Source organism: Momordica charantia (assembly GCF_013281855.1).
Source record: "Momordica charantia cultivar OHB3-1 chromosome 7 unlocalized genomic scaffold, Mcharantia_2.0 BLBB01000007.1, whole genome shotgun sequence".
Lineage (NCBI taxonomy): Eukaryota > Viridiplantae > Streptophyta > Magnoliopsida > Cucurbitales > Cucurbitaceae > Momordica > Momordica charantia.
Window position 1 is genome coordinate 8433305 of NW_028275165.1, and position 12514 is coordinate 8445818.

Sequence of the window (12514 nt, forward strand, 5' to 3'; positions counted from 1 at the left end):
GGTAAAGAAGTCATTGTAGGGGGGGAGGGTCATAGCGGCCAAGAGAGAGAAGGGGGGACCAGCTATACGTAGGTAGGAAGGAAGATTACCTACAAGGGAAGGGAATGTAGGCCGAGCAGAGCATTCTAGAATTTTGTGCTTGTTAGCTTTTGGGCTGTTAGGGAGAGATTCCCCACCCTCTCAGATTGGTGGGTCATTTTATTGCCTTCGGGCTGTTCTTGCTCTATTGAATCACTCCGGGTTTATATTTTGAAGTTTAACGGAATCGTGAGGCGTTGTTACCTCACAAATTGGTATCAGAGCGCGTCGATACCGGGCACATTGAAGCAAAAATGACGGTGAAGGAACTTGAAACCAGGTGTGAGGCCGTGTAGAAGGACATCGCAGAGGTGAAGGTTGAAATCACGTTGCTACATCAAAAGTTTGATGAGCAGTAGAAGTTGAGCAAATGTATTCATGCGACGCTGAAGGCGTTCATGGTGCAAGTCATCGGAGGCAAATCCCAATCCATTTCGACGGTAACGAGACACTTCGGTAACGAAAGGGAAAACAACTAGGGAAGAAGTCTCAGAAAACCAGACAACTAATAGAAATCATTTTAAAAAGGTCGAGATGCCGATTTTTGCAGGTCTGGAGCTAGAGTCTTGGATTTTTCGAGCTGAGCGATATTACGAAATCCAAAGTTGTCGGAGGATGAGAAGATGATCGTGGCCATCATCACTTTTGACGGTATAGCCTTGGCTTGGTATCGGTATACTGATAACAGAGAGAAATTCTGCGACTGGAACGATCTTGAAGGACGACTACGAGACCAATTCCATCCGGCAAGAGAAGGAAGGCAATGCGCACGATTATTATCGATCAAACAGGAGGGAACATTCGCGGAGTATCGCCAGATGTTCGAAGCTCTGGCGGCGACTCTTCCTCAACTTTCCGACGAGGTGCTGGAAACTGCTTTCTTAAATGGGCTCAACCCAGTGATGCGTGCAGAAGTTCGGGCCCTGGAACCCTAAGGGTTGGATCAAGTGGTGCGAAAGGCCCAACTCATCGATGACGTTAATACTGCGAGTTTGGAAGCTGAAGGACAAAACACCACGGAGAAGGCCCAAGTTGGCCCAACAATGGGGAAAACAGTCTCCAAAACCCTAGAGGTAATACCCACTTGTACTGTAACACTTTCAAGTAAGGTTCCCTTATCGACGCAAGTAGCAAGAACATCGCAGACAACGAAGAAGGAATCTCCCTTCAAGAAATTAACAGAGGCTGAGTTTCAGAAGAGGAAGGAACGAGGGCTGTGTTTTCGCAGTAAGGAAAAGTACATGGTTGGCCATAAGTGTCGAAATCGAGAGCTCCGAGTCTTCGTAGTACACAACAAAGAAATGTTTGAGATGGAAGACAAAACATTACCAGAATAAAAGAAAGAAGATACTGAAGAAAAGGCGGGAAAGATCGTGGATTGTCAAAGGATTTCAACACCTGGGACGATTAAGGTAAAAGGGGCAATCTAAAGACGAGAGGTAGTGGTGTTGATAGATTGTGGAGCAACTCACAACTTCATATCACTGTCGTTGGCAGACGAACTGAGTTTGGCTAAAACAGAAACAGTGAGCTATGGGGTGATAAGGGGGCTAGAATTGCGGTGAAGGGAAATGGCATCTGTAAAGGGATTGTGTTGTCTCTACCAGAGCTTACGATGCAGGAGGATTTTCTTCCCTTAGAGCTGGGAACCCTAGATGTTGTCCTAGGGATGCAGTGGCTCCAAACCATGGGCAAAATGGAGGCCGACTGGCTTGCTCTGACGTTGAGATTTGATAGAGGGGTAAACAGATTACCATTCAGGGTGATCCGACCTTGGAACGTCTGGAGGTAACAATGAAGAGATTGGCGAAACAATGGGAAAACCACGACCAAGGATATTTAGTGGAGCTGCGAACCCTAATTACGCTAGAGGGAGAAACAGAGGAAGTTTTCGATGCCCTGTCCCCTCTAGTGGAAGAACTCATCCATGAATACCTTGATTTGCTCCAAAAACCCCAAGAGCTACCTCCTAATAGAGCAGTGGACCACCAGATTCCGTTGAAGGAAGGGCAAGCCCCCGTCAATGTACGACCCTACCGATATGCCCATGCTCAGAAAGAGGAGATAGAGAGTCTAATCAACGAAATGCTGGAATCAGAGATTATCAAGCCGAGTGTGAGTCCTTTTTCTAGCCCAGTGATCTTAGTAAAGAAGAAGGATGGCAGCTAGTGATTTTGTGTAGACTATAGGACCCTCAACAAGTTTCCAATACCTGTGGTGGAAGAATTGCTAGATGTGTTACACGGATCCAAAGTGTACTCGAAGCTTGATCTTCATTCCAGCTACCACCAGATTAGAATGGTAGAGGAAGACACTCATAAGACGGCCTTCAGAACTCACGAGGGGCATTATGAGTTCCTAGTGATGTCATTTGGCCTCATCAACGCACCCTCCACCTTTCAGGCACTTATGAACAATGTTTTCAGACCATTCCTTCGAAGGTGCGTTTTGGTATTCTTTGACGATATTTTGGTCTATAGTCCTGACTTGCAGATGCACCTTACACATCTCGCCATGGTCTTCAACGTGCTGAGGGACAAGTCACTCTTTGTGAACCTGAAGAAGTGCCAGTTCACAGTCGAACGCATCAAGTATCTGGGATATTGGGTCTTGGCAAAGGGAGTAAAAGTTGATCCCTCCAAGATAGTTGCCATGATCCAATGGCCAGAACCTAAGAACGTAAAAGAATTGAGGGGATTTTTGGGGCTCACTAGGTACTACACGAAATTTGTTTCAAACTATGGCACTATAGCAGCCCATCTTACCCAACTGCTCAAGAAAGATGGTGTCCAATGGTCGGATCAGGCTACTACTGCCTTTGAGCAACTCAAGAGAGCGATGGTGACACTGCCAGTCTTGGCTTTGCCGGATTTTACGATCCCCTTTGTTATCGAGACCGATGCATCAGGAACGGGACTAGGGGCGGTGCACACTCAAAACCAACGTCCTATCGCTTACTTCAGCCATACACTTGCCTTGCAGAACTAAGCTAAGTCAGTTTATGAAAGGGAATTGATGGCTGTCGTTTTGGCGATCCAACGCTAGAGACCTTATCTTGTGGGATAGAAGTTCATTGTTCGAATTGATCCGCAGGCCCTCAAATACCTCCTAGAGCAGCGCATAGTCCAACCCGAATATCAGAAGTGGATTTCCAAGTTGCTGGGGTACGATTTTGAAATACAGTACAAGCCTGGGTTGGAAAATTAGACAGCTAATGCGTTGTCAAGAATGCCTGCGACCCCTACGCTACCAGTCCTCTCAGCCCCTGCGGTATATTGATGTGGAAGTTATCAAAAAGGAAGTCTCTGAGGATCCTCACTTTGCTAAGCTGCTGGCTAGTTTAAACGATGATCCGGACAGTGTAGGAAAGTTCCATCTGCAGAACGGAGCTCTGCATTACAAGATGTTAAATTATAGTTTATTTTATTTTAAAGGTTTCCTATTTTATTTAGGTTAGGGTTTTATTGTTCTAATAGGTAAGTGTTTCCTTATCCTAATAGGCAATAATTTCTTTTTAGTTTCTTCTTTGTGACTGCTATTTATATAGCCTTGTATCAATCATTTGTTGCAATCAAGTAAGAATTATTTTCTTTTCTTATCAATTAACATGGTATCAGAGCTCTAGGTTTCCTCTAAAATTTTTGTGGGAATTAGGGTTTTGTGTCCATTAGGATTTTGTACCCATTAGGGTTAGAAGTTTTGAACACTTTTTTGCAAGTGTTCATTGTACCCAACCCACTGCAGTACCGCCGACCACCACCGCCGCCACCAACCGCCGACTGCCGACCGTCGCTGCCGCTGCAGTTTGCTGATTCGCCAGTGCTGCTGTTTTCCGATTGCTGTTCGTGAGTTTCTTCTCGCCGCCAATCACTGTCGCCGTCACCGTGTGCTTTCGTCACCGCCAATCACCACTCGTCGCCTTCGCCCCTCTGGTTGTCGTGGGGTAGCATCTGTTAGGGTTTCTGCTTCAGAACATTTGCCGGTTCGGTCGGTTCAGTTCAATCAACCCGATTCGGACGGTTCGGTTCAGATAGTCCGGTTCAGCCAGTTCGGCAGTTGGTTCGATTCTCACAGTGGTTCGTTTCAATCAGATCTGGTTCGGTTCGGCATATTTTGGTTCGATTCAACTGGTTTTGATCGGTTCAGCCCTCTTTCGGTTCGGTTTAGTGCTGATTTTTCAGTTTTGTGCGTGGTTCTTCATTTTTTTAGTTGTTGTTTAGTCTTGGTATCAATGTCACAATCGTCCAAAATTACGAAAAGGTTGGACATACATGAGATCAAACAATTAAGGAGCTTCTTAAAAACTTTGGATAATGCTCCTAGTCAAGGTACAGGTTCGGTAACTTTGACGAGTACAACTTCTCAGTCTAAACGTTGTACATGGATTATTGATTCTGGTGCAACAGAAGCTGTCATTTTATCTCTTATAGTATTTGTCCGAGCAATAAGAAAATTTCTACAGCAGATGGTACCTTGGTAACAGTGGCTGGTCAAGGAGACATCAAGATAAATTCAAACATTACTTTAAAGAATGTGTTTCATATACCATGTTTAACTGTTACTTTGATATCAGTAAATAATTTCATCAAAGATCCTTGGTAACAGTGGCTGGTCAAGGAGACATCAAGATAAATTCAAACATTACTTTAAAGAATGTGCTTCATATACCACGTTTAACTGTTACTTTGATATCAGTAAATAATTTGATCAAAGATTTAGGTTGCAGAGTAATTTTTTCTGATTCTTCTTGTATTTTACAGGACCAGGGCAATGGGAATATTATTGGACTTGCTAATGTAAAAGATGGACTTTATTATCTTAATGAACTTGTCGATCAGACTAGTGTTCCAGTCTCCTTCACCTCACAAACTCATCATCCTTCAAGTAAGCTTTTGTTGAATCATTATAGACTAGGACATCCTTCATTTCGAACTCTTAAAATATTGTTTCCTGACTTGTTCCAAAATCTTAATCCGGAGTCAATTCAATGTGAAGTTTGTGAATCCGCTAAACACAAGCATGTACCCTTCCCTAGTAATAATAAACGAATATCAGTTCCCTTCTCTCTCATTCATACTGATGTTTGGTGTCCCTCCAATGTTCCAAATGTTTCCAAATTTCGTTGGTTTATTGTGTTCATTGATGACTGTACTCGAGTCTCATGGGTTTATCTTTTAAAACAAAATCTGATGTTGTTCTACCATTCAAACATTCTTTCATATGATAGAAAACCAATTCGGAATCAAACCCGAACAATTCCGCTCTGACAATGCTCGAGATTACTTCAATCAAAACTTAACCTCCTTTGAAAAAAATGGAGTCATCCATGAGTCGTCTTGTGTGGACACTCCTCACCAAAATGGAGTGGCCGAAAGAAAAATTGGTCACATCTTTTCTGTGACACGTGCCATTCTTTTTCAAAAAAATGTTCCTTAATCCTTCTGGGGGAAGCTGTGTTAACAACCACTTATTTAATCAATCGATTACCATCTGCTACTCTAGACCATAAAACTCCTATGAATATCCTATCAAAATATTATCCTGATTTTCGAACAACAAATAACTTGACTCCTCGAGTATTTGGTTGTGTAGCTTTTGTTCATGTTCATAGTCATCAGCGAGGTAAACTTGATCCACGAGCACTCAAGTGTATTTTTGCCGAATACTCAAACACTCAAAAGGGATATAAATGCTATCATCCTCCTTCAAAAAGGTTCTACATCTCTGCTGATGTTACCTTCTATGAAGACACCAGCTTCTTTACCTCACCTTATCTTCAGGGGGAGGAACTATTATTAGAAGATAAGGATTTGCCCATTCCCAACCTCACATTTCCTATATCAAATCCTTTACCACCACCCTTAGACACCTTACCGGGACCATCTAACCCTTCTACTACTACACCATTACAGGTTTATTCAAGAAGGAACACTGAAAAAGATAAGCAAGTCCAAGAGTCTAAACATATCCTTGTAACTGAAATTGACGAGAAAATAATCAGTGATGAATCGGACATTATAGTATCTACTAATGATGAGTCAGATATTACAATATCTGCTAATGATGAGTCAGACCTGGATTTGCCGATTCCTTTAAAGAAGGAAAAACGGACTTGTACTCAGTATCCATTGTCTCACTTTGTATCATATGACAAACTCTGAAGTCAGTACAAAAGTTTTATGGTTAACCTTACTCAGGTAAATATTCCAAAAACATATATGGAGGCATTACAACATGAAGAATGGAGGCAAGCAATGAATCTTGAAATGCAAGCTTTAGAAAAAAATAAAACATGGGAGTTGGTTACTATGCCTAAAGATAAGAAAGCTGTAGGATGTCGATGGATATATATTGTAAAGTATAAAGTAGATGGAACACTCGAGTGGTACAAAGCACGGTTGGTTGCTAAGGGATATACTCAAACATATGGAGTTGATTATCTTGAAACCTTTGCGTCTGTTGCCAAGATGAACACAGTACGAATACTTCTATCTCTTGCTGTAAATCATGGATGGGACATGTTACAATATGATGTAAAAAATGTTTTTCTACATAGTGATCTTGAAGAAGAAATTTATATGGAGATTCCACCTGGGTATTAACAAGCAGGAAATAAAGTTTGTAAATTAAAAAAGGCGTTGTATGGATTAAAGCAATCTCCTAGGGCATGGTTTGGTAGATTTTCTCGAGTTACGAGGAAGATGGACTATAAACAAAGTCAAGGAGATCATACATTGTTTATAAAACATTCTGCTACAGGGGAAGTAACAGCATTGATTGTTTATTGGACGATATTATCGTCACTGGCAATGATAATAATGAGCAAGATAAACTGAGAAATTGTTTAATCCAAGAGTCTTAAGTTAAAGAACTGGGAAGACTGAAATATTTTCTTGGGATAGAAGTAGCCTATTCTAAACTAGGCATATTCTTATCACAACAGAAATATGTGATTGACTTACTTTCTAAAACAGGAAAGCTTGGCAGCAGACCAATAGGAACGCCGATTGATCAAAACCATAGATTATGTGAATCTGAAGAGAGTCCTCCAGTAAATAAGGAAACTTACCAGAGGTTAGTTGGAAAATTAATATATCTTTCTCATACGATACCAGATATTGCGTATGCTGTAGGAGTGGTAAGTCAATTTATGCATAGTCCAAAAGAAATTCATCTTCAAGCTGTGTACCGAATACTTCACTATTTGAAGAACTCCATTGGGAGAGGATTGTTGTTTAAGAAAGGCGATAAACTTAATCTAGAAGTTTATACAGATGCAAATTATGCAGGATCAGTAGACGATAGAAATCCACTTCTAGCTATTGTACTTTCTTAGGTGCGAACTTAGTGACGTGGAGAAGTAAAAAACAAAATGTAGTTGCAAGATCAAGTTCAGAAGCGGAATTTAGAGCAATGGCATTGGGCATCTGCGAATTACTGTGGATAAAGATTATTTTACAAGATTTGAAGATTCCATGGGAAGGGCCTATGAAACTTTATTATGATAACAAGTCTGCCATCAGTATTGCACATAATCCAGTTCAACATGATAGAACCAAGCATGTTGAAGTTGATAGACACTTCATAAAAGAGAAGTTAGATAGCGACCTCATATGTACTCCATTTGTACCAACAAACAATCAAATAGCAGATATTCTTACAAAAGGATTGAACAACATCAACTTTGAGCATTTGATTAACAAGCTGGGAATAGAAAATATTCATTCACCAGCTTGAGGGGGAGTGTTAAATTATAGTTTATTTTATTTTAAAGGTTTCCTATTTTATTTAGGTTGGGGTTTTATTCTTCTAATAGGTAAGTGTTTCCTTATCCTAATAGGCAAGAATTTCTTTTTAGTTTCTTCTTTGTGACTGTTATTTATAGCCTTGTATCAATCATTTGTGGTAATCAAGTAAGAATTATTTTCTTTTCTTATCAATTAACACAAGAACCGATTGGTCTTGACACGGTCATCATCTTTGATACCAACTATCCTACAGATGTACCATAACACAGTGGTTGGAGGACACTCGGGCTTCCTGAGAACATACAAGAGACTGACAGGAGAGTTGTATTGGCCAGGGATGAAGGAAGATGCGAAACACCATGTCAGTGAATGTGAGGTGTGTCAAAGGCACAAAGCAGAGTCATTAGCCCCCACATGGCTTCTTCAGCCTCTACCGCTACTCGACCGCATTTGGGAGTATTTGACGATGGATTTCGTAGACGGCTTGCCTAAATCAATGGGGCAGGACACGATTCTGGTGGTGGTAGACTGCTTAAGTAAGTACGCACATTTCATTCCTTTGAGTCATCCTTTTTCAGCTGAGATTGTAGCTATGGCTTTCATTAAGGAAATTGTTAGGCTTCACGGTTTCCCGAGGTCCATCATCTCAGATAGGGATAAAGTATTTATCAGCCATTTTTAGACGGAGTTATTTAGGTTGCAAGGAACCACCTTGAAGTGGAGCACCGCCTATCACCCTTAGACAGACGGGCAATCAGAGAGAGTGAATCGTTGTCAAGAAACATATTTGAGATGCTTTTGTAGTGAGAAGCCTAAGCACCGGGGGCAATGGTTGGCGTGGGCAGAGCATTGGTATAACACCACATACCACAACTCCCTGAGTTCCACACCATTCCAAGCAGTGTACGGAGAGCCCCTCCACCATTGATATCATATGGAAGTCAGAAAACAGACAATGTCACTCTGGATCAGCAACTCAGCTAGAGAGACCTTGCTCTTGCCCGACTAAAGAAGCACTTGCAGAAAGCTCAAGATCGTATGAAGAAACAAGCAGATAAGTCGCGTAGAGAGGTGGAATATGATGTTGGGGATCTAGTGTTCCTAAAAGTGCGACCATACCGCAAACCCTCTCTAGCCAAACGAAGGAACGAGAAGCTGCAGCCTAAGTTCTTCGGGCCCTATGCAGCCTTACAGCGGATTGGCAAGGTTGCCTATCTCTTGGACCTACCAGTGGGAGCCCGAATTCATCATGTCTTCCATGTGTCACAACTGAAGAAAGCTATTGGGACCGCATCAGCAGCTCAACTAATCACAACACAGCTCACAGAAGATTGGGAGTGGATCGCTGAACCAGATTTGGTGTTTGCATTTCAGAACACAATCCCACTACGGGAGAGAGGGAAGTCCTAATCAACTGGAAGGGTTTACCTGAAGAAGAAGCCAGTTGCCAGTTGGGAGACTGTCCGCAACATAAGCAAGCAATTTCCTATGTTCCACCTTGAGGACAAGGTAACGGGGGGGGGGGGGGGGGGGGGGGGGGGGGGGGGGGAGTGATGTTAGGCCTCTAATTGTGAAAACATATAGTAGGAAGGGTAAAGTCATTGTAGGGGGAGAGGGCCATAATGGCCAAGAGAGAGAAGAACGGGGACCAGCTATACGTAGGTAGGAAGGAAGATTACCTATAAGGGAAGGGAATGTAGGCAGAGGGGCGCATTCTAGAATTTTGTGCTTGTTAGCTTTTGGGTTGTTAGGGAGAGATTCCCTACCCTCTCGGATTGGTGGGTCATTTTGTTGCCTTCGCGTTGTTCTTGCTCTTTTGTAATATTTTGAATTAAAACGGAATCGTGAGGTGTTGTTACTGCCAAAGACTGTTGGCTAGAAGGAGAAAGCAAGGCATCCACTTTCCAGGAGAGATTAAGGGACTTGATCTTCTACCAAAAAAAAAAGCATATTAAAATCTTCTGTAAGGGAAACCTCTAATAAATCTTCATTAGCAACCTCTTGATCTCCCGAAAAACCTGAAGAATCCTAACTACTGACTCTAACAATGTAACTTTCCTCATCATCAGACAAAAGGTTATCCTTTTTGTTAACTTTTTGTGTTTAATTGACTGCTCATTCGTCGAATTAATAATACCATGGATGAGTGATGAATTACCTTTAAATGTCTTTTCATCCAAGAAAACAGGAAAGTGTACCAAGCGACAAATGTGAAAGACTTTTACCCTTCTGGTTCCCTTCTTTCTCCTCCATAAAATCTTTTTCTAGATTGGTTTGATCTAGGCCAGCTACCTTTAGTGAGTCAATGCCATTTAAAAACCTCGAAGATTGCTTCCTTTTTTAATAATATAGGGCAAGGAGGCAGTAAATCAGGGTTAAATCTAAAGCTACAATCAACCAAATCACCAGCTGTCTTGGCTGCCTTTTCACCTTTAAATGGAAGAGATTCTTTACTTAATTCGTTTCTCATGAATCTCGGTGATTTGTTTTCCAAAATATGAAGATCTTTTGGGCTACCCTCTGGTCCTTCATTCAGAACCGCAAAATTTAAAAGGTCTCAGTGCATATTGCCAGACTTTTCTGTTTCTTCATTGAATGCCCTTGTCGGATCATTAATATTGATTGGCTGCATAGAGGTATCAGCGTCATCTTCAATGTTCATTAATTCCTGCATAGAAGAAGGTTCGTTATGCGTATAAAATGGCTGGTTAGGAAGGTCAGACCTTTCATCTTCCAAAATCCTGAAATCTCCCTCGCTATGCAAAGGCTCCGGGAATCTTTTGGTGATACAAGCATCCAAGGCTTTGCTCTTCCATATCAACTCTTCTTCGACCAATTCTACAGCAAGGGGTTTTTCGTCTTTCAAGACTAATTGAATCCTCTCAAGATCAAGAGGATTGGAGAAGTTCTTCAGATTGAGATTAGCAAACAAATTCCTTCTAATATTTATCCTAATTTCTGAATTACCAGTGGTCAAAACTTTGATATCAAAAGACCTAAAACACGATCAGTATTCAGTATTTCTACTGAGGCAAGTAAGAAACCACAAGAATTTTCTTCTACCCTTATATAAGCTTTTATGCAATCGATCAAATTCAAGGTTTTGAAGAAATGCCCACTAACCTCCCAAAATATGTTCCTAAGCATTCAAAACAATTTCTTTTCCAAAAATGCAGTGGTAAGTCTTGGGTGTAAATGAAGTCCTAATTGGAGTAGCTTGAGGTTTAGCTCCATTAAATGATGCTTGACTAAGCTTGAGATGCATTTAATTTGAATATATTTGATGCAACTTAGAGTTCCTTTAATGTTTAATCCAACTTGAGTTCAACTTTAATGCAACTAGATTTCCTTTAATGTAACTTAAGTTTAACCTCAATTCATCATAAATGAAGTCTGAGTGCATTTAATGAAACTCTATCTTGTTGTCAACGAGAGCATGTAGGATAAATCCCCGACATCTTCTTGAAGTCCTTGTGGCATGACTAAGACACTTCGATTCATATCAATTTCCAACTGTTGAAAACCGACCCATCAAAGATCAACATCAATTTGTGCCCAACACCGACGCCGACCAAATGAATTTTTACCCCTATACTTGGGAACTAAAAAATTTATTAATTTCATGAAAAAAGGAAGCTAACTCCGTCATAGCAAACAGTAGCAGCATAGCCCAAGGAAGTTCGAGTTCTCCATGAAGGTGCTATCTTGGAACGTGAGAAGTATGGGAACTTTCTCCAAAGGAGCTGTGGTTAAGAGCACTTTAGTTAGTTTAAGCTCAGATATTGTCTACCTCCAGGAGACGAAGCTTCGGGTTATAGACCAAAAAATTGCAAAATCCCTTTGGAACTCGAGACATGTAGGACGGGTGGCCCTTGACTTAAAAGGTTCAGCTGGTGGTGTTTTGGTTATATGGAAAGAGAACAGTTTCGATGTTTTGGAGTCCATTATAGATGAATTTTTTGTCTCCGTTTTTTAAAGTTTCAGTAACCTCTTTAGTTGGTGGTTCACATAGGTCTATGACCCATCTACCCCTCTGGTAGGTCATTTTTCTTGGAGGGATCTAGAAGATTTGTTTGGTTTGTGTCATGCGCGGTAGTGTTATTGGTGGCGGTTAGATGGGCATCCAAGAAATCAAACAGTGGTAGGGTCACCAAGAGTATCAATTCTTTCAACTCCTTTAATCCAAACTGTGACTTGTTAGATGTACCCCTACCCCTTAGCAACGGCAATTTATCCTAGTCAAATCTTAGAAAATCTTTGATTTCTACAAAAATAGATTGTTTCCTCATCACCAAAGATCAGACAGCTTTTTTCAAGGAATACACAGTTGATGGGCTTACAAGAATCCACCTTGGATGATTTTCCTTTTGTCCTAATTATGGGTGTGCAAAAATCTGGCCCGTCGGTTGAGGGATGGTGGTCTTCAATTAAGGCTGAGGGATGGCATGGGTATAATTTTATGGAAAAACTTAAACGTCTTAAATCTCTATTAATTAAACGAAACAAAGAGACCTTTGGGCACATTGCAGATAGAAAGAAGAGTATCATGGAGTGTATTGTAGCCATAGATGATGCAGAGGACAAAGGTCGTATCATGGAGCGTATTGTAGCCATAGATGATGCAGAGGACAAAGGTCTTGCTGGTACAAACCTATGGAAAAGCAGATTGGCCCTTAAGTCTGAACTCT

General features: G+C 41.2%; 1 protein-coding gene across 4 annotated transcripts in view; it reads right to left on the minus strand.

Moving 5' to 3' along the window:
* ASG3 (SNF2 domain-containing protein / helicase domain-containing protein) overlaps positions 1-12514 on the minus strand; it is a 50938-nt gene that overhangs the window by 26723 nt on the left and 11701 nt on the right. The gene's annotated exons all lie outside the window — the stretch shown is intronic.